General features: G+C 33.7%; 1 protein-coding gene across 4 annotated transcripts in view; it reads right to left on the reverse strand.

The window, feature by feature from the left end:
- Positions 1-23039, reverse strand: part of LOC128239369 (uncharacterized) — an 87922-nt gene extending 64883 nt beyond the window's left edge. Inside the window, exon 1 of one of the 4 annotated variants that reach the window (XM_052955991.1) lies at positions 22984-23039. The gene's annotated coding sequence lies outside the window, so the exon portion shown is untranslated. Of the gene's footprint in view, positions 1-3858; positions 3934-8827; positions 9113-22983 lie in introns of those variants that run through there. The other 3 variants (XM_052955994.1, XM_052955990.1, XM_052955992.1) reach the window with 3 other exon arrangements.
- Between the last annotated feature and the right edge of the window lie 1143 nt (positions 23040-24182).

Consider the following 24182-nt stretch of genomic DNA (forward strand, 5'->3'; position numbering starts at 1 on the left):
CAAAAGTCGCCAGCGGATTTATGTGGTCCCTTGTTATTCAAATACAAAACAAAATAACTAATTTTAAAGGTTTTACGGACTAAGAATTGTTTCAGGAACAATATAATCCCACAAATTAGTAAAAAGAGTTTAAACTAAACTAGGTGTCGTGCAACCAATGAACACATTCTTAATATCTGAACAATTAATATTTGCAGTCGGACTCCTCTGGGAGAGACATCGTGAAACGAATGAGTATGTCTGGAAAACTGAAGTTCGATTTGTAATTGGAATAATTTCTATAAATTGATGGGAAAACTATATAAGAACCATTTTTGAATAAATTAAATTGTTCCTAGATTCATTTTGATACATATTTAAATGAATCTTTGAATCTCAAACGTTCAAAATATCTTATATTTGTTATACATCGTCTACCCTCCATTTACATGTGTTATGCCAATGTTTCAAATACAATTCTACTTAATTAATGTCTGGAGCCGTATAATAATTAAGTATGTAAACCCCTTCTAAGGGGCGTAGGTTAGAAATGGGAAAGAGGGGCAACCTATCACCTTTATTAACCACAAAGTGATCGACACAAGGAAGACGTTGTTCGACCGCATACACGATGGATTCAAGAAAAAAAAAATGGTTAGTGGCAATATCAATTTGATATTCAATCTAGGGAATGTTCGTGTGTCGCTTTGTTTAAATGGGGTATAGATACGCGGAAAGATGATGTACAGACAGTCTTGGCCTCGCGTCAGGACCTACCGCCTGGGGCGAGTGTTGTACCTTCTTATCTTATATTGTGCATTTTCTCGCCTGCTGTAACCGCTTTTATACCGTATCAAATATTCAAGAATAATTGTCAAGTGCACCTTTAAATATTTTTGGAGAGATTAACTGCACTACATTCATTAAAACAAATCATTTTTCTTAGTGTAATTTTACTGTATGGTTTCTGGTGGTTGTTTCTCAAGTGAAATAATACGTTACTGATTTGATTTGCAATCATTATTTTCTTGGACAAAAGCCTAACATAATTAATTCGAATGGTTTAACAATCAAACAGATACGAGTGAAACTTAATCAAAATGAATATGTACATATATTCATAGCATTTAAGCTTTTCAAATTGAAAACATAATAAATTTACAATGTATATAGATTTCTATTTGTTATTTAAAGTAAAGGAACAGTGGGTTTGCAACGACACGTCTGTTTAAGTCTGAGAAGAAAACGTATGAAATCACAAACGACATTACACCAGAGACATATATAAAATCCAATCGCCAATTCTTCCTCCAAGTATAGGGCCGTCGATGTCTGCCCCTCCATCAGACAATCTCGTTTTGGCATTGGCATAACAGGATGAGGACATTATACACAACAATTTCAACTTTTCTTATAAAACTATTACTTAAATGAGTCATCCATGCTGCATTTTGCATATAGTCATAATAACTTGTAATTTTATACCTGTTTCATAATAAGTGATGTTCTTCCAGCTCACAAAAAATGAAATAGGCTAGCTGCTTACTACGCTTTTGGATATCAGGGCACGTTTTTGGCATACATAATCCCGCCGGAGGATGTATTCCGACAACCATCGCATTGCTAACTGGTATAGCCATATATAGGGAGAACATACCGAAATACACGGTAAATAGCTTGTCAACGTTTTTCGGGTGGTTCCGTGGTCTTGTGTCACACTAGTCAATCCAGGGACAGCAGTTTCGATTCCCAACGGCAACATTAATATACTATATCATTTTCCGGAATGGACGTTAATCAGGGTCCCGTGTGACAGTGCAAACTTTGCGGCACGTGAAAGAATTGGATTGGCTCAAACCAGGGTTTTATTGTGTCTGTGCACCATTCTCGAAATATTTTAGATAACTAACACTCTTACCAGAGCACTCGTCGAATGGGCAAGGCCCGAGTGCGAGTGTAAAGAAGCTTACACTCCAACGGGTGGTTGAAGCAATTAAGCAACCCCGTCATAATTGCAAACAATGCTGCTTTTTTACAAGAGTAATGCAATGATGAAACGGCAATAGAGCATGTCATTGGACAAACAGCATGTATGTGGTTTAATAATAATGGCATAGATTTTGTTGTTATTGTTTATTAAGGTTCATAAAACTTTGTCTTAGTGTGAGAGTAAAATCACAACCTAGCCCGACTTTGAATTAAAATTAGCTTCAAATATTGTCATGAACACAGCAAACAAAACGCAAGAAATAATAATTTGACAATATATTGAAAGGATTGAAGAGATGGCTAAATAAATCATGGTTACCGAACTGGCATGTTAACGTTGTCAGTAGGACTAAAGTATTAGGTTAACCGATATTTACCGCTTTAATTCGAACAGGGTCTGTCGCGAGCCATTGAGAACACTCTACCGACTGAGTTAAGTAGTCATTACATTATATATTATATTGAACCATTTGGCGACATATACAGTACAACCTTTAGGGTACTTCTCCCAAAGGTTGTACTTTTTCGTGAACATCCGGCGCTTTACCTTTAGGCGACAGTCAAAAATTGTATATTCTCGATGGCTAGTATTTTTGGAAAAAAACATCAGTAAAAATGCTTTACTACATTTATTTATGCATATTTTATGAAGGAATATGCAAAGGATATATTATTATAGGATATATAGCATGTAATGATAATGTCTTCCAAAGGTTGTTAAAATAGGCAAAATATCCCAAAGGTTGGATTTGTATATATATATATATATATATATATATATATATATATATATATATATATATATATAGTATTTATGCACTGTGCTGTTTGTAGAGTTGTGTGCTGTTCTATGTTTCTTGCTTGTGAATTTGTGTTCTATGTCTTTGGCGTTGCCCATTGCCACTAAACCGGGTTTATGTTTAAACATTTTACTACTGAGCATGTTTCTGTAGCTTTTTGCATATATATTGTACGTGAATTGCCAGTTGTACACGGTTTAAATTTATTTCAAAGCCCTCCAAAGAATGATCAGGCTACAGCTTGAACAGTCAAAAAACAAAGATTTTTTTACTTTTAGCCCTCTAGTATGAGCTGATCTTTGACCTATACACAAATGTTTTAAAACGGCACGCTGACTACTTATCGCTAACACTTTAACCCAGATAATGTTTAATCCCACAATGCATGATTAAATTGTAACCTGGACAAGCAAAACACGAGCCGACGGTACTCATGAACGTATGCACGTACTTAAGGACAGGTGGATGCATATACACCGAGCCGCTATTTCGGCGACTGTTTCGAGCTCAACACAAGCAGGTTTGGCATAAAACAGTAATTATCAGAACAATTTACGTAACTTGTTCTATGTTTTCATATGTTCTAGAAACTAAAGATAACTAAATAGGCACATATTCTATTATAGTTCCTTTTTAGTCTTACACGTAGGCAAACACAGGCTACTTTGTATTTAAAACAATTCATTGAAAAACTAATTGCGTGAAATTGCTCAAAACTTTTAAATATCTTTACAGAAAAGCTGTCTATGTAAATTGCAGTATTTGTCTGATTTTGGGGGATTTTTAATATTAGCCCTTAATTTAAAAGTACTAAACGATGCTTTAACGAATTCTCTGTTCATTCAAATACACTTCTGTCCCAACACCAGTTCAAAGGCCTTAATTAAAAAACTATTGAATACGAAAATGAAAAATAAATACCAATCAAATTACAAATTAACAATTTTTCAGGTATTTTAATGGCTTAGATAGTGATCTTTGACTCAAAATTCAATAACAATACATTTAGGTAACGAGCGCATTTTTGAAAACATTTGTTTTCATTTCAAAACAATAAGCAGGTTCATATAAACGATAGTAGCACACTTACCAATAGCACTTCCGCCCACAATAACCCAACGTGATATAAATAGTATTTTAACAACCCAAAAGCAGGCTTAATAACATACATGTATCGCCTACTAACTTTTAATGTTTAAAACCATCGTGTCAACCGATATTTGTTCACACCTGTGCACAAATATCGGAAAATTGGTGAACGGAACCAATTTTCTGAAAATCTTTCTATAGCAAATCATTACCTTTTTTCAAATGTGTTTATGCGAGTTTTGTTTCTTCATAGACAACTGTATTGCGCAATCTGTTTTTGTTTGTTATTTTGTCCAATGTATAGCAAATAAGATATAGTTTAGCTTTACTGTAATTACCGAAAAACTGGGTCAAACCTGTTTAGTCATTGCATTTGTCAATCAATAACATACTGTGCTTATATTGTAGTTTCAATTGTTTTATTGTATACCATATTATTTCGGCACTGATAAAGAGTGTTTCACAGCTTCGGACATGAAAAGTTTCAATCAACAATTTAACATTTTAATTACTGTCGTTTGGGAACGTCATCCTAAAATAAATACTTACAAAGATCAAACCTTAGTCATAGTCCTATCTCAGTTTTGAACATATGGTCCAAATACGAGCGAAAGTTCAGAATAGCTTTAAATTGTGCCTCTTTTATCAACCTACGAATCTGATTCAACACATTGAAAACTTTTCAAAATAAAGACACATGCGGTCCTGGTGGGGCTATTGAAGAACTGAAAGATTACGACAATACATCTCTGTGATACTGTCATTTAACCTTTACTAAAGATTTTATCTACGTGATCGTTAAATTTAGAAATGTTTCAGGCCTTATGCCTTCTTTTAAAATTTGACAGGGCTTTACGCTATCCAACATGAGTGCATCTACCATGTTGATAAGATATCTTTGTCATAAACATCAAGCGTTTCTATACCCCATACCCTCAAAGAATGTTTTAAAAACTGTACAATCATCTAATCATATGCTATACAAACTAACACCTTTTTGGATCTTGTTCTAAAGCAATCGTCAGAAACAAATATTTAATTATAAGCTGCGTGTTATGAATCAGCGTGCATCTTGAAAAGCCACTTTAGATGGTAATCGTGAAATATATGGCAATAGTTTGTGTGAACGATTGATGAGTGTTTTGAATTTAATATGAAATACATTCATAAACACAATTTTATGTTTACAATAAGGTTGACTACGATAAACTTCAGGTAACTCGCTTCTTTAAAATAGACCGTGGGAGTGGTATCAAATGTATGGTCTTTATACAATCGATACTTAAATCAGTACTAAAATAACATTTCAGAAGTCCTCAAAAACGCAGAGTCTGCGTTAATTACAAAAGCACAAATTCCTTAGAGGATTACGTTTTTTTATGTTTTGAATATTCAGTTTTTAGCAAGCTATTCATTTATATTATTCTTACATGGGAACATCTTTTGAGGGTGTAGCACATTCCACTAAATCGTTTAGTGAAGCCTGAAACAATGCTGATTGTTTGATTAGCTAACGTCATGTATCTAATGATATCTGCTGTAACAGGTCCGAAACATTTAGAAACACTAGGTTCCTTTTAAGTATAATAGTAGCAGTATATGCTTTTGTTTTCTAATACTGTTGACAGAATGAGATAATTCAGGCACTGTTACCATTTAACGAATTATTAATGTTAGGAGGTTAGTTTCGGTACAAACACTCCCTTAGGCAAAACATTGAGCTCCAACTGTTGTGATTTTGTTCTTCATATTATGTTTCTTCGTATGCTCTATTGGTTTAAAACAAGGCGAAGTTATATCCCCTCTACTGTTTTCTTTGTTTTGTTTTATGACGATTTAGAGATGATTTTGCAAGATGAATCCAAAAGTGGTATTACAATAGATGATACATTATTTATATTATTGTTCTTTGCTTATGATATGGTTATAATTGGCAAAATGTTGAAGAATTACAAAACGTCTTATTATTCTATATAGATACTGCCAAACATGGGGCCAGAAGATAACCCTGATAAAAGTATTTGTGTATTTGTTAGTCATGGTTCTATAACAATTTTAAGCATATGGTCAAAATACGAGTGAAAGGTCAAAATAACTTGAAATTATGCCCCTTTTATTCAACTTACGAATCTGATGCAACACATTGAACGCTATGAACCATAAGATACTTAATAAAGGCGTTTTTTTTGTTTCTTTGTGGAGGGGGGGGGGGCGGGCTATGAAGAAAATAAACGAAATATTCCGACGAAATACTGTCATTTACTCTTTACTAAAAATAAGTATTAGCTACGCAAGTTTTCATATTCTTTTCGTAAAATTAAGGTGTTTATAATAACTTCTATGTTTACATTTAACAATGTTGGGCTATCATTTTCGCTAGGTTATGTGCTAACCAGCAAGAGTGCATGTATCTTGTTGAATATATATACTTATTATTAACATAAAAAGTAATTTTATACTCTATAAAAATGTTTTGGAATCTAATCATAGGTTATACAAACCTATACCTTTAGAACCGTATACTGAAGTAATTGCCAAATGCAAAAAAACACACTTACGCTGTAATGGTTGAGAGTAAATCTTGAAAAGGAAGTTTAGTTGGCATTCGTAAAATGAATGGTAGTGGTTCCTGTTAACGATTGATTGAATGTATAAAAGTAAAGATGAAATATATTCATGAATACAATTTTATATTTGCAATAGGGTTCACAGACAAACTTTAGGTAACTATGCTTTGAAAGGAATATTAATCGTATGGTCTTTATTGACACTAATGGCCCAAGATCCTCAATTTTCGAAGGCAGGTTATTCATAACCATCAGATCAACCCTCTGGCTTTAGAGGTCTGTGGGTCAAAAGTCAATGTCGTTGTGACCGTACGCTGAAAATACAGGCTTTCCTATCAATAATTGAAAACGCCTCGGCCTTGAGATCTTGAACTTGGTAGAGGTCGCTTAAACATGACCAAAACCCTTATTTATTTAACGTAAGTTGGTCAAAGGTCAAAGTCGTTGTGTCCTTGAGCTGAAAGTCCGAATTCGTTCAATATCTGAAGAATGATTGTGTCCAGTAACCTTAAACTTGGTATGCTGGTGAACTGCATCTGCTTCCGTTTAGTCATGTTTCAAAAACATTCGCGGCGTCTTTGATGCTTGCCAAAAAATTAGTCGGAAGATAAGCGGAGTCTTGTCATTCCGGTCCAGGATTAAATCAAATAATGACGCTTTGATCAAATAGTTTTCCTTGTACAGTTAGGTTCCGGATTCATGTACACTTAGTTTTTATTTATTTATTTTACAACGATTGTGAAACAAGTTTTTACAACATTGGTGTTTACCCTGTGTCATTAAATGGGTTTTATGTTTAAACAGTTGGCTTCCGAGATTGCTTCTGTAGTTTATCATACACATATTCAATTGGTTTGTGCACCTCGCCTAAGAGGTTGTCGGTTTGGTCTACACCCGAGGTAAATGACACCACGCCGATAGCTTTAAGGCTACACATACTATGTCATGTGACTCCTTAGAAAAGGACCTCCGACAAATTCGCAGAAGCAGACATTAATGATACAGAGGTAATACTTGGCAATCAGATGAAAATGAATGGTAATTGGTAAAACATAGCATTACAATCAAGTGAAACATTAAATAACTTCATCATTATTAATTGAATGCAATGTATGATTCCGTTAGAAATGGTTTAATGTCGAAATTTTAAATATTAATAATTTATTTCAAAATAACATCGGAATTTCGTTTCAGCATAAGTCCTTTCTTAAATGTCAAATTAAGGGAAACAAACATGTATTAATTTTCTTTACGAAACTCAACAAAAAGCGACGTTTGTTTATATTGAATAACAAAACTTTAATGGATTATGCTGTTTTTCTTCCTTTTTCCGTTAACTTTAATACTCACCAGTTTATACAAGTCTAATGCATTATTAATATTGATATAACTACCTTAATGTTTCTCTCAATGTATCAATATCAGTTTCAGTTTCGGTTTCAGTTTATTGGTAATATAAACCAATACATGCTTTTGGCCAAAATTAACACTAAGTTTCACAAATATCAATTTTAAATTAAATGCGAAACTGTTCCTACAAGCAACAAAGAAGAAAAAAATCGCATGATATCGTCAAATTGTATACTTGTACTGATAACTTATAATGATATTATAAGAATAATTCGTATGTATGGTTACAGTAACGATAAATGCATTTGGAGGTTAAAATAGTCTTCTTAGATAGAAACTAATAAAGTATAATGAAATGCATAATTTTAGTAGCAATAAGGGAAAATGTCAGTATTTCCGAATTCCTTAGTTGTCTTAACTATCTTTCAGTTATGAGAAACATATTAACATAGAAAAAAGCGTAATTAAACTACTGTTAATAAGTGCAGAATGTCAGAGCTCATGGCGAATAGCAACAGGCAACTGATAAGCCCCGCTTTATCTACACGTTTGTTGGTATCGACCGGCTAGCTTTTAATAATTTCTCATGAGTTCTCAAAAAGGACGCAACTCCGGTTCCAGCCCAGAAAACTAACTCCAGAGTGATTTTATAAGGTTTCAGCTTTCGTCACATTTGAGCTCACATAAATTGGTGATAACTAACAGGGAAAGTTTGAATAAGGCCTTAGAATCACAAATCGGCTTACCTCTCCTAAAAGGTGTTAAAACCGTAAGTATATATAATAATAGCGCGTACATCATAAGAGAGACTTTATATATTTTAATTTACTCTGATATGACACATTATTTTTTATGACTAATTGAATGCCAGCATTTAAGTAGCGTTGTTATCATTTAGTTTACAAGTGTTATTATCCAACACAAACAGTAAAATGGACCAGTTATTATCGTATATTAAAATATGCAAAGGATACATTTTACTGCTTGTTAAACGTGACTTGTCAAGTAAATTTATCTACAAACTTAATTATTCTTAATAGAAATAATACTCACGAAAATAAGGTCCAAATACAAGAACCGAATGTCAGCCGTAAGATAATCCACAACTGCTTATTCGTTTATAAGTTTTAAACTAGAACGCCTTATAAAATAAGTCACTTCTTTTTACTTCCGTTATTTTATTTTCTGAAAATCTTAATATAGTTCAAGTGCATGTGTGGGTTTTACAATAAGTTTATTGCTTTAACTACGATTATACTATTTCAAAATGAGTTGTGTTGATATTGCTTAGGCGGTAACACTAACATCCGTTGTCTTGTATCGTTGTGTGAATCTCGCTGAGTGTTTGCATTCCACTGTCCTGCTGCCTGTAAGCTGACTCTTAATAATTTTGTAATATAAGCTACATGGCATGCATAGCTGGTTGCATTTTTATGTGTATGACATTTATATTATCGTTAATGATTGAGGAAGTTATTTCACGCTGGTGAAATCATTGTAAATTATGTACATTGGCTATCTTGAGTTATGACTAAGAATAATTATTAAATTTACTTACTGAATGTGATGAAAGTTATGGAAGTTTCATGAAGTAAACCTTCGCAGCAAATCAAATAATAAATATATAGACGCATACGAATATAAGGAGCAAACGTTGCTATATTTGTTTTCATGAAGAAAGTTAATGTTAAACACCAACAGTCCTACGACGGAGATAAAAAAATTGCCCCTATATATACAACCCTCTACAAATCACGTAAAATGATGAATCAACACGTTTTGCATTTTGTTTCTTTTTTTTAAATATTGAAATTAATTTAAAGCCAAGCTGAGCAGTGTCTTATTTTTATATTTGTCTTTGTGCTTCAGTCGGTCGAAAGCTGCAATCTGTGGGCATGCGCCCCATTCCCAAGGAACCTTTAAAATTGGGACTACGGAAGAGATTGCAAATATTTATCTAAAATATTCCCTAGTCCCCCCCCCCCCCCCGTTAGATCCTAAAAAAATATCCTTAACATAGTATTGCGGTTAAGTTCAATTGATAATTTTAGTCTAATTTGGTGCATTTTGGTGAAATATATGCATAAATTGATATGATTTTTGACCCACACAATTTGAGGTGAGAGACTGTGACAGATGCGCCCTTAATGCCCATTTTTCCATCAAGTTGAAAAGGGTGGCCTTGAATAACTTTTTTCCTGCCGTTCTCTTAATCTATCAAAACGCAGGCTAACACAATGGCTAGCGAATCTATCAAAATCGTTTCTGAATGTAACATATGCCTTCCAGAGACCTTTACAATAGCAATTATAGTTAAATGAAAATAACGGTTACGAGCTCAGTTCATCATGCGATCGAAACAAGAGCGGACTATTTTTAAATAAGTGTTGTGACTGTAGAATCCAACTACAGATTCTGAAAAACCATGACATGTTTTCATAATATATTCAATGTATTTAATAAATGACGGCTTTGACTGCTGATTGCGAATGATGTAAATCAAAAGAGTGATTTTTAATGTGGAAAATATAGTACAATAAGATAAATAAAAAGTGAGAATCAGATTTTCTCTTGAATTGTATAGCATATTGTAGCATATCCGTGTACCTTTAGTCGAAACTAAAACAGAAGACGTATGTATACATCGATTGTTATACAAACATTATGCTATTTCGGGGTGAATTCATGCTCAGTGCAGCCGAAGGATGTTTTGTTGTTGAGACAGCGAGTTAGTTTAATATCTAAGTTGAATGTCACGTTTCCGTTAAATTTTGTGCTACGAAAACCCCAGAGGAAATGTTGAGAATGTGCCCGAAAATGCTTTTGAGAAGGATGGAGCGCAATCTTGGAAAGTTTTTTCGAAAAGATGTCGAAAAACACCATGGCCTTGTAAGGCTAGTTGGTTTTTAATCTGCTTCAATTGTTCAGGTTTTTATTGTCGATGATCTGAGCTATTTGATAAGACTTCTTTATCGTTCAGCTTTTGGATAAGCCTTTTCTGAGCATTATTTTTAAAACCAATGAACTGTTGAACTGATAAGGTTAACAATTGAAGGAAATAGGTCAAATTCAAAATGCTTGTGCATACATGTACGCGGTTAGAGTTTGTAGGAAGAAATGATCTATCAACTATATTACAAGCACATGTGGCCAAGTAAATATTCAACCGATACGTACCAAGCGGGTTAATTGCAAAAGTATGTTCCATGAAATAGTTCATTCATGAATTGGTAAGTTTGTTCATTTTTAATAGTTATAATCAATCGCAAAATTGTTAGTTTTATTAAAACTATTATATCATATGATTTTGACAATTCAATACGAGTCACCCATTGTTTCTATTACTGCACTACAGACGATAACAAACATGTACTCAACTTGTTACATAGATGTACTTTTCCAAGTCAAGGGAAGCAAATGTTATAAAAGATGGAAAAAATAGGCCCGAGTTGTCGGTATAGAGTGAAATGATCAAATGTTATCATTTCACTCGCGCCAGAGTGAAATAATCAAGCTTTCATTCACCAATATTTTTCATTCTTTCACCGATATGCATGAAATAAATATTTATCATCTACAGTCATATTTCACGTCCAAACTCCTAGATCAGATTTATTTCAAATTGAACAATATTATTCATTTCCATTAATGCCCTAAAAATGTAAGGAGGAATAAGAGTAGAGAAATATGTAGTTCTTGTACCTCTGTCCATCTGTACCTTCAGATGCCAGCAGAAACAGGGGAAGGACTTGGAGTTCAATAGATTTTTTAGATTTTTATTTACTATTGAAGTTCACTTTTGTGTGCTAAATGCTAACTCACACTGCCTATTGCAAGGACCAAGACTCGAACATAGATACTTTTAAAACGGCATGTATACAACAAATATGACTTTTGAAGATTCCTGTCTAATGCTACTTCTGATTAGTATGTTTATTGGTACTATACGTTGTCATATTTATGCTGACTGAAAGCTACACTTTAATCATTATTCAGCAAACCTATTTTATTTTCAATGTTCTAGATCATAATGTGTCTGCCTTGCCTTATGGTAGAATCACATGCATTAGTCAAACTATCAAACGTAGAAAACGATGTTCATTTGTCCGCATTTGCCTCAGCATCGTAGCTAGAATCACTAAAACATTTTTGGCCTAAATCCGTGATCTACGAAGCTCTTTCTAAAAATAAATTATGGTTATGCCCGGATGCCCCAAGACCCCGGCTCAACAACAGCTGGTTCTTAAACAGTATTTGTGCGTAACTGCATTGCAAAGTTTGACCACATTGACCACATTGACCACCTTCCCTTAGGTTACAAGATTGCATTGTAGATAGCTATATTGTGTAAAATAGATAGCAGTTGTAACAATAAGTCGACCTAAGATACTTTCATTGATAACATCAATCAGATTCAGTAATAGTTATAATATTCTTCCATCGGTCTTAATAAAACACTGACGGCTCTCGTCCAGTCACTATGTACAAATAGGGTTGGAACGATAAGCAAAGATTGCGATATCCGTATCATATATTATGATACGCTTTTTTAAAATATTCTTTAACGTGTTTAATTACAAACACCACGTGACTGCTCTCGTCCTTTCAATGTGTATATTGCGATTAGAACATTTTATTTGACGCAATATTCAAGTTATTTTTACTCATGACTCATAAAAAATAACTTTTCATTGACATGATATTACTGTTTTCTTATTTATCTTTATTATATTTAAGTGTTTTTATTACAGTAGAATGCTTTTGACATCATTATTTATTCATTTGTTGCAATTGTTGAAACAATACAAAAGGTATTCAAAGCTACAAGCAATGAATATTTACTGTAAAATAGGATCGTACTTTTAACGGAATTATGCACTATTAAAATACTTTGACTTCTGTTATTACATAATTTAGTCTTGGCCTTAACTATTTTTATGTTTTATATTTATTATGTCTGCCATCGCCTGACACAAAGGTTTAAGCTTAAAAATATATATTCAAACGGGAGTACATGTAGTCAACCATATTGCTAACACCAGACCGCTGAAAATGTTGTCCGCTACGTTTCCCTATAAATAAATTACGTCTTTGGTCTTGAAATCGTTTCAATATTTCAAATGTCAAAACAATATTTCATTACAGAAGCACGTTTAATTACCTTTTTAAACAATATCATTATTTATTTATTGCACACGGAAACATACCACCCGAGTTAGTCAGGGTCACAAGCAAGTAATACAAACAATTAAAATACGAAAGCTGCTCCGAACGGAATCATGAACTATAAATAATACATTAACGGTTTATGATCAAATCAAGTTTATGCTTAAAATACAAAAAAATAAATTATGTTTGTTATCGCCTGATGTTTTTAAAACTATAAAGAAAAAGCAAATATGAAAGCTTTAACACAAATGACCAAAGGGGAGCTAATGCGTAACGTTACGTTAGAGGTTAGAACAGTTATCCGAACTCTTGTCTGGTACACTTTTTTATTATAAATAAATAAAACTGATGCTGTCATATTCTTAATTTAAACTTACACCAAAGGGACAAACTGTTAAACGTGTTGATCAACTTCTTTTGTGTTATCATTCAGTGTAATAAAGAATAACAAAAACATTATTAACTTTCTTTACAATGCTTACAATTTAGCTGACCATGAAAATTGTGACTTCAAATCTTAGAAAATCACCGCAAAACTCACATAATTTCGACAAGCGTTGTTAGTTTTAAGAAATATATAGAATAAATAAAACATCTCTTGTTCAATTCAATATCTTAGAGAGGGAAATTTCTGCATACTGAAACGCGAATTCTATGAAGCTGAAGATGATCCAAGGATAAGTGCTGCTGAGAGATGTAGCCGTAAAATGGAAGTAAGAAATTGGCATTTCGATGGTGTTAACTTTTGCATATTTCCGCCTTATGGGTCTTATATCAGAGGTGTCCCCAATTTCATGTTCCAGGGATATTTCCATTTGTTAAGTCTGGCACCTAAAATGTTCGATAACTGAGGAGTCTCAAAGCTGAAAATATATTTCGAAAATTCCAGGACTTAGACCAAAACGGAACATGTGTGGTTAAAGATGAAGAAAATTCAGCTGCTTTAGAAAACACATTTCAGTTACTACTGGTTAGACTCTAACCAGATCGGCCTTTCCACATGACGCTATCTAAGGCAGAGAAATTTGTTTGTTTATCCCTCGTTTGTCAGCAAAATCTTTATACGGTAATTCTAACATGTTTCAGTTTACTTTAATTACCATGACTTAGAAAAAGAGCCGTGTGGTTACGTTCTCTTCGAATCAATTGTCCCCAATTTTTTCGAAACGGCACCTCGGTTTTACAATTTAATTATTAGACGATGCCATCAATCGTCATACATTGTAAATGTTATTCTAGTTCCATAATTTTATTTGATCTTACATATGTTGGCTGCGCAACCAAGAGAAACAACATGTTGATGATAAGGAAATAAAACTCGTTTTAACTACATCTGCCAAACAGAAAGAAACAAACAACAACATGCAACTCTTTCGTATATTTTACATACTCATTGTCAAAATTAATCCTCTGTTTAATTTTCATTACGACAGGGACCATTTATTTGATTCCAAATTTAGAAGTAAGATGAAGGCTAAGAGACACCTGGTTGGGATATCAGCACCAGATGAGGCAGCTAGCGGTGTTCGTCATTTCCACAAATGTGACGAAAGAAAAATCCTTCCACACAAACGACTTAGCATTGATATTTGAACATTTGGTTAGGTGCACCATTGACTATGGATATTCCACATCAAAGTTCCCTTCAAACAATTTGTAATTATACATGTCATGAGTTATGTAATGAACATGAACAGCTTTCAATTTAGTTGCTAACTGTTTATTAAAATATATATTTGAGCATATTCGTTACAACATCAGTTGTATCCGCTCATCCGATCATTTATACTTAAGATTTATACTGTACCGGATGTTGGTAACCGGAGTTGATAATAACAAGGCCATGCAGCTAGAGTCCTAAATAAAGAATCAAAAGCAAGAATCCATCTCGTATTTTATCGGCCACCATCCATACAGAATATAACATTGGCGACGAGGATGGGATGTGTGACAGAATAAACATTCACTGTAATAACATGGCACTACCCTCATTTCCATCGTTCGACGTTGACAAAACCATTTCAGGTACGCGATGGAAAAAATATCTTGCCCGTCTGAAAAAAAAAATTCTAGTCGGAATAAACATCCCCGATGATGGTAGGAAGAGAGCTTTACTTCTTTACTATGTTGATGAAAGGGTGTTTAATATATGTTATGCAGAAAAGGGTGTAACAGAAGCATCGTACGAAGCTACGACAAAGGTTTGACCGACTACTTCCTGCAATAGAAAAACACGAAAATTGAAATGTATAAGTTTAGGGCGTACAAGCAGATGGAAACAAAGACAATCGATGAGTTGGCAACAGAATTACGAAGTCTAGCGAAGACTTGTGAGTTCACAGACGCTGATGCTGAAATTCTACTGCAGGTAATCCAAAACTGCAGATCAAACAGGCTAAGTAGGCGAGCTCTGCGTGAACCAGACAGGAAACTGTCGAACATTTTAACACGTGGTTGTGTCGCTTGAATTATCAGAAGGAAAGATTGACCTGTCAATGCCATAAAAACAGGTAGGAATGGCCAAATTCACAGAGATGCATAAAGGGAAACAGTCCATCCTACAATTCACATAGAACCAGGGGCTATCTCAAGGCAAGGTCGCATCAACCCCCTTCTATGAACAATAACAATAAATGCAAAAATTGTGGTGGAAACTATCCACATACATTCGATTGTCCAGCGAAAGGTACAACATGCAACTATTGCATGAAACCAAATTATTTCATAAAGATCTGCAAACAAACACAGGCAAACAAATAAACCAGTCAACCAAGTGCAAGTTGCAGAAGGAGGCCAATCCACATCATCTGATGAAGAATACTTCTACGCGATTAGACCAAACTACAAAAGTTACACGCCACATTCGACAGACAGTGGTTATAAATTCAAAGAGAATGACGGTCATGGTTGACAGTGGCGCATCAGTCACCAAACTACGCTCAAATTGGCTGCCCAAAATTGTCAACAAAACACCTCCCAAAACCCCAGCAATATGGGGGAGGCAAATCAATAACTTTGAAAGGCAAATGCAACTTGACAATTGAAAAAAATGAAAAGATTGAAAATGCTACCTTTCATATTGCTAAAGGAAACAATGGCTGATTATTGGGATATTGTGCATAACACATAGTTGAAATTATTCACAATATAGACACTGAACATGAAAATTTCCAGAACTTTTCAATGGTATAGGAAAACTAAAATCTAAGATCGTCAAACTACACATAGACACAACAGTGAAACATGTTGCACAAACACAGAGACGGCCACCATTTCATCTGAGGGAAAAACAAGAAAATGAAATAAACAAACTTCTAAACGAAAACAATATCGAAAACGTTACGGATCAGCTTATACCTTGGATCTCGCCAATAGAAACACCCCCAAAAAGGAATCCTGATGAAATACGCCTCTGTGTGGAAATGCGTGAAGCGAACAAAGCCATAAAACGTGAAAGACTTTTTTTGCAAACCATTGATGAATCAACGATTTGAACGGGTCAAAGATATTCAGCAAAATGGACCTCAAATCAGGGTACCACCAACTTTCACTTGATGAAAAAGATACATAACTGCATTTAACAACCACCTGGGACTTTATAGATATAAACGTTTAATTTTTGGTGTATCATCTGCATGAGAGGTGTTCCAAGAAACCATAAGCAATGCCATTAAAGGAATCAAGGGAACGAAGAGCATGTCTGATGACATCAAAGTCTATAGTGGAACCCAGGCAGACCATGATAAGGCCCTACAACAGATGTTTGAACGACTTGCTACTCATGGACTCACACTAAACAAGCAAAAATGTGAATACAACAAGACATCCATCACATTATTTGGTGTAGTATTTAGTGGTAAAGTTGTATCAGCAGAATCAATCAAGGTAGCGGCCATAAAAGACATGCAAACACCTAAAGACGCATCAGAAGTAAGAAGCTTCCTCAGGATGACGGATTACTTCTCGCGGTTCATTCGGGACTATGCTCATATAACAGAACCACTACGCAGATTAACTAAAAGAACTGACTGAATGGAACTTGAATAAGACGAAGCATTCCAGAAACTCAAAACTGAACTATCGAGTGAAACTGTCATGAATTACTACGATCCGAAAAAGAAAATAGAACTGATCACTGACGCGAGCCCTGTTGAGTTATCTAGAATATTGACACAGGAAAACAAAGTCGCGTATGCAAGCCGTGCGCTTACAGATACCGAAAGCAGGTATAGCCAAACAGAAAGGGAAGCACTTGCAAAAGTACATTTTGACATATACTTGAGCGGATCACCTCATTTTACGGTCTTGATCGATCACAAACCATTGGAACGCAAATGGCAAAAGTCCAATCCACCATTACGCATTGAAAGATGGGGTTTACTGTTACAATCATTCAAACTGACAATCCAATACTGACCTGGATCAGACAATCCTTCGGACTACATGTCGGGCCATCTAACAAATAATACATAATCGTATGCATTGCCAGGCCGCAACAATAGCACAAAACAGACAACGACTCAATATGTCGGAAATGCCCACAAATGCGAGGCAAAACCTCAGCGCTGAGTTTTATGGACCGTTATCAAGTGGCGAATATCTATTTGATATCACAGATAAATACTCCTGATATCTAATAGTGGAAATCATTAAATCTGTTTCCGCAAGACGAGCAATTCCAGCACTGTTTAAAGTTGTGTCTGAGTTTGGAGTCATTAAAATAATCAAAACCGAATCGCAGAATGCAGTGGTTTCGTGGACCGTAAAATCACCCCGCGATGGCCCCGCGCAAACGCTCAAGCGGAATCATTCAACAAGCCGCTGATGAAATGTGTGAAATCAGCGCATGTCGAAAGGAAAAATCGGAAACAGGAGCTGTACTGTTTTCTAAGGCAGTACAGTGCCACATACCTCTTCCGGTTTTACACCTTACCGCCTATTGTTCCAACGTGATCCCAATACGCGACTTTATCAAGTCAGCAAAACTCAAACCGAGAGGCAAGTTGATGAAATCGCAAAGGGAAATGATGACATAAAGAAATCCAAAAGTAAATTATATCGGTGCAATAGAAACAATGCCAAAAATCATATAATCCAAGTTTTGGAAAATGAACAAGTGTCAAAAACTCAATCAAAATATATACTAAACCCGTTCAATGTTACTGCTACACAGGATGCGATGATCACTGCGACAAGTGAAAACCGTTCGGTGACCAGGAATGCATCATCCTTCAAGAAAGTAGAAAACAGCAGGTGGCGAACACCGCATCGATGAAGAAGATCAAGACGATGAAAGTGTCGAAGGAGATATAGGTGTATCCGAAAATCTTGTCGCGCCATCAACCAGACAGACAAGACAAAGGCGCGAACCAACTTACCTCAAATATTTTGTTTGCAAATAAATATGGTCAGTGTTCAAGGGCATACTAATCCCTATAAGACCATAATAGTGAACCAACTTACCTCAAAGATTTTGTATATAAAAAAAACGACCACATGTCATTTATTAATATGGATGTTTAGCACCCATGTATAATTACTTATATGCTAAAAAGACAATTAACAAATGTTCCTTGTTAAAGGATATTACTGTTAGAAAGTGTTCAGCAAAACTCGAAATAAGATGATAGAACGTTATTGGCTAGTTTATCTCACCAATACATCGTATACGGATCACTGAAGGGAATTGATCAAATGCAATGGAACTGTGCTATTTAAATGGAATATTGCATAGGTTTGTAAATGATTTAAAACGATTTAAGGTATATAACAGGTTGTTTAGCACTGTTTAACACTTAAACTTTGAAATGACATTTACATTGACTTTTGGTGACTTTAATGGGCAGTATGTTTGGAAACCTGACATCTGTTAATAGCTTACTACAAATATTAAAGTCAAACACGGTTGGTTTAAATTGTTATAATATTTAAAGCAATACAATCCTGGGCTCAGAAAACGGCAGCCATATTGGCTGTTATCTTGATTACTATGGTAACCTGTGGTATACCACCTATCCACCTCGTTAAAATGAATTACATACATCCCCCAAAACAAATTTACCAAGAAACTCTCTGGACAACAAAATGAACACATACACCTCTAGGGACGAGACTATGTCTAATGCAACGATGATAGTATTACAAGAAAACTGCATTATTATTTTAAATTATGTGCGTAAAATTGTTTGTCAAATATATATATCTTACATATTTTAAGTATAAGACACGAAAATCCCAATAAAATGTGTCTAACTTACTGTTTGAGTTTTCTTAGTAATTTATATGCTTTTAATATTGTCATTTGTCATGAATTCGAATGTCGATATATTTCGTTATGATAAAACGCACACTCAATAACGTTTCAAGTGCAAGTCAAACGTTAAAAGTTTCATAAAGAAAATTGGTTATATCAAATAAAATTGCAAACATTTAAAACTGTTGAAACACAATCATATTAAAACATATGTATTCATATTGTAAAATAGCATATAAAATATATATTTATAATTTATACTCAATACAGCGTCAAAATTCAATAAAATGCTCTTTACAAACATAAACATAAATTGAAAAATAAGTGGAAATCTAAATTTTGTAAGATGATCTACATTTTAAAATTGTGCTAATGGAAAGGGCCAGGCAGCTATGGAAATGTTCATGAACAATCAAATTGTGAACAAAACTGCCCTTTTCCCTTGGTCAAATTTCCTGGTCCTAAGTAACTGCTGATAGGATGCCTTTTAAAACCATGTGAGGAATTTGCACATATATTTGACCGCAATGCAACACTCCAAAGCCTACAATAAGTACCTGATACATTCGAAAGGCTGGTTGATTACCCTGATTTATTCTAGTAATTTGAATACAAAAATACTGCACCAACACATTTTTATATCTGGAGCCGAAACAAGAACAACGGACTGGATGGCTGTATGGGCAACAATGACATAACCTAACAGCCATGTCTACTTTTCGACCAGTGGAAAATTGACAAATTTGCAGAAAAGCTTTGAGACCGCTGTTGTTCTAAGAGAAATATGTTAAAGTCTCGAAGGTGCCAATGTTGAAATATTTCCAAAGGAGGCATTGTTTTCATCCTTACAAGAGAAAGCCATTAACAAGTTCATGTTACATCTTCAAACACAGATGTCCTAGTGGTATCAGCGAGGTATTCACGGTTTTTTCATACTGTTGTTTTCAAGGTTTTTTCATACTGTTGTAGGTAAGAAGTGGCGATATATTGTAATGCAAATGAAATTGGTCAAAACAAAGGGAAAAAAATATTTGTTCAGTAATAATAGCCATTCATAGCTTCGCGAGGTGTGATACAACAATGGCGCCCCTTTGAATCCTAGAAAAGGACTAATACCACTTCCATATAAAGAACCCAGATTCTCAAAGTTACGCTCTAGTCTCGTATAACAGTATGAACATGCGTTGTAGAGCATCCCTTAAAATGCATAATCCCCGGGTTAACTATCAATTGTACGACTGGCAGCACTTTAATGAAAATTACCCACTACGACTACGAGATATAGAATAAAGTGGTTGGATAAAGGGGCCCAAGTAGTATCGAAACGTGTGGACAAGTGGTTACATTGTTTCAAACGAAATTATTAAAAGTTTGTATAGGGAATAAGTAAATTACAGTGACTCGGAAAAAGACGATGACGAAGTGGAGCTTGATAATATGACCATCGTTTTTGAAGATGAGTCAGACTAGAGCAGGATGTTGCTATATTGCAAGCATATCGGTTAAAAGTATTACGAATATTAAATGAGATAACTTGACTTCAGGGAAGATTACTGAAAGTTTTCAAAATTTTACTCAAATGTGTGATCTTAATCACGTGTAGATATGTTTTCCATGTAAATTATGCATAATTGGTAAGATGTATGTGAAATGCAACATGTCACGTATATGACACATAATGTTAGAAAATGTCAAATTGTTTTAATGTAATGTATGAGAAAACATATAAAGGACCACAACTTTCTCGAAGGTGTACAAGTTTATAGACAGTGTTTTGTTAACATATTGGGTACAATAATAATTTCAAAGTCCCGTTGCAATCTTAATGATATTCTTGTTAACAGTGGTTACGTAAACTACAATTAACAGATGCAATAGTATTCCCGTCTTAGAATGTAATTTATATTTCTAGTTCATTAACATAAACAGTTAGGAGTGTTGTGTTATGACTTATCAAGTCAAAACGTCAAGTCATGTAATTGAAATTTGAAGTAAAGTATTTTCTAAGCAGATTAGTATTGTTTGTCATATATCTTGAGATTTAAAGGTCGTTCATTTTGTTTTTGCAATTTTATCTTGCATAACAAATTAGAGTTGTTATGTGAAAAGTGTAAAGTTCACAAATCTAGTCATGTTTACTGTAAACAAATGTTTGTAACTAATTTTTTTACAAAATTACGTATTCTACATGCACGTTCATCATAATATGTGGTTGTTTTTCTGAATAATGTTTGAAATTTGCTTTTGTGCCATGAACAAGGATCACTGTATAGATAGGTTAACAAAATTACGATAAATGCTCACTGTTTATCTGTTTAACATGTATAAACAGGCAACATACTTTTCTGATGATGTTAAGTAATATAATTGTTAACGTTTAACTTGGCATTATGTCTTTTTCATCAGAACTGTCTGAAGTTTAACGTTTGATTAAAGATTTCTCAACAAATCTATGCAGATTATTTTGATGCTTTGTTTTCGTCATGGTATATTGCAAGTTTTGAAGTAACGTAAATAACAGTATAGTGAGCCATGAAACATATTCCTTTTTAGCTGAAAACTATTGGTGTGTTTAATTACGCTATTTATTATTGAATTTAAACAGTTTTCTATACTTTTTCTTTTTTGAAACGGTAGTATTTTACTAGTGAAAGCTATTTTCGAAAGTTGGAAATTATTTGGTAACGAACTTTAAGATGTTGTAGTTTCCAAACGCCCCAACGGCCAAGGCGTAGACACTTTAATAATTCATGGTCTACAAAATCCCCCCTGGCGGGGATAGCAAAACCTTTTTTACCTGATAGTCTAATGACGTTGCCTTATAATAATTTAATTTAAATATAAAAACCACATAAATGGAGATTTAAGATAAGCAAGATAAACAATCAAGCATGTGTTTTCTACCTTAACTGAAAAATTCGACCCACGGCCGGTAGCTCGGCAAGCATGGTCACCAGCATGACTAAAATGTTCTCTGGGTCTCTGGATAATTGATCTCTTGAAATAATTAGCAAAAATATCTAATAAAAAGAATATTTCGTAACGAATATGGACCTTATTTGATAATTTGTGTTAATTGTTTGTAATTTTTAACATCATGAACAGTGTTTTACGACAAAATCAAAACTCGACGTCATGAACGTCGATGTTGTGCTCCATATACACCAACATAGATGTTTTTTATCCATTTACACCGACAGTGTTTTTATTAACTTAAAGTATAAAGTCCGTGATAAACAAAGATAGTTGTTGAACATTGTGTATTCTTATTGAAAATGGTTTGAAATTTGATTTGGGGAAAATTGCATGAATAGTGTTAAAAATCCAGTTATGTTTTATCACTCCTCTTACTTTTGAGGAGTGAGTACTACAATACTTTCTGACTAACGATTCAGTGATAAATGATTATTTCAATGATGGATCACAATTATGAACAATTAAACATAATAACAACTATGTTTTTCACACGTAATGTATTTCTATTTTGTTGACAAATTTGGTTAAATTGTTAAATTAAACTTGCTGGCAAAAATCTCGTACGTTATGATAATTAAAATATGTAAAGGAATAATTGCATGACTGTTATTTTCTAAAATGTTGAGTTTTTGAATGTTGGGAGAAAATTAGGATTTTGTCTAACTTGTAACAAAGATATATTGTAAACATGTATAATATAAAATGACAAACACCATGCGCTAAATGTTTCTTTAATAGTGATGTTGTTAAAATTATTTCAACTGGTATGGAAGATATTCAAATTAGTTTTGTAAATAAAAAATCCACTTACCGGCTAATTGTAGACTGGATCAACGTTGAATAGATCGCTTGGTGAATGTGCCACATTTAGAAAATTATCCCTTATCTAGGAGTATATAATAATAAGTATTCCCCTGTCTTTATCTTTTATCACGAATATTATTGTATACTGCACATTAAAAGTTACACTGTTCAGACCAAAATGATTTTTAAATACATATATGAAAACTCGATAACATTTTGCATTTTATAACTGCTTCCTCTTATATTTTGTCTTCCCAATAGATAGTTTCATTCAATATTAATTAAGCGAATTCTGGTTTATTAGAATGTAAAAGGAAAACTTATATAAATAAATTCAATTGGTTTGAAAAGTAAACGTTATTTCAGTCTTAATTAAAGGTAAAATATAATTTCACATTTAGGGTTCAATTAAAATCTGTACTCACAGACTCTAGCGTCGGTATATACCCGGTTATAACACAATCAGTGAACTAGCATTCACTTTTTATAGTGCAAATGGAAATAGTCAATGACTGTATTATTTTAATAAACCATACATCAGAGAGCAATATAGAAATTTGTGTTCGAAAATGAATAAACAAAACGCCAACTCACAATAGGGTAATAGCATTATTTTGGTAATTATTGTCATATTATTTTTCGTTTTCAAACTCTTAACGTTTGCTTCATCATAAAAATTTACTTTATAATATCTCGTATTGTAACATCTTTTGGTATTTAACAATTTACGCTTTAGAAATTAATATTATTGTTGACTGGTATTCTTTTGCCGTCTAGTATACTTTAAATTTAAAATGCATGAGCCATGTTTTATTTTCAGGATTTTATCTGGCTTTGAAGTGTTTGATTACTCACACACACATAAATCTTTCAATAAGCTAAATGATATTTTGAAAGCTCTGTATTTACTAAACATGTGTTCGATTGATTTAATAAGCTAGACAAGCCTTTATCAGTTTTGAGATTGTCCCAGGCGAATCTTACAGAAATAATATATACAAACTTTATATTGATGTTATAAAAAGTAAAGTTTGTTTCATTTTTTGTATGCCAATATTTGGGAAATCCCCGTGTGAAAATTACAGACAAAAATACGTAAAATGTCTTGTAAGAAGTTTGTTTGGTTCGAATGGTAGCAGAATATACTTACAAATATTTTTTGTATAAGTCCTATGATGTTTTCGTGATGTAAAAAAGATGAATATT

This window comes from Mya arenaria, chromosome 6 (genome assembly GCF_026914265.1).
Source record: "Mya arenaria isolate MELC-2E11 chromosome 6, ASM2691426v1".
NCBI classification, from domain to species: domain Eukaryota; kingdom Metazoa; phylum Mollusca; class Bivalvia; order Myida; family Myidae; genus Mya; species Mya arenaria.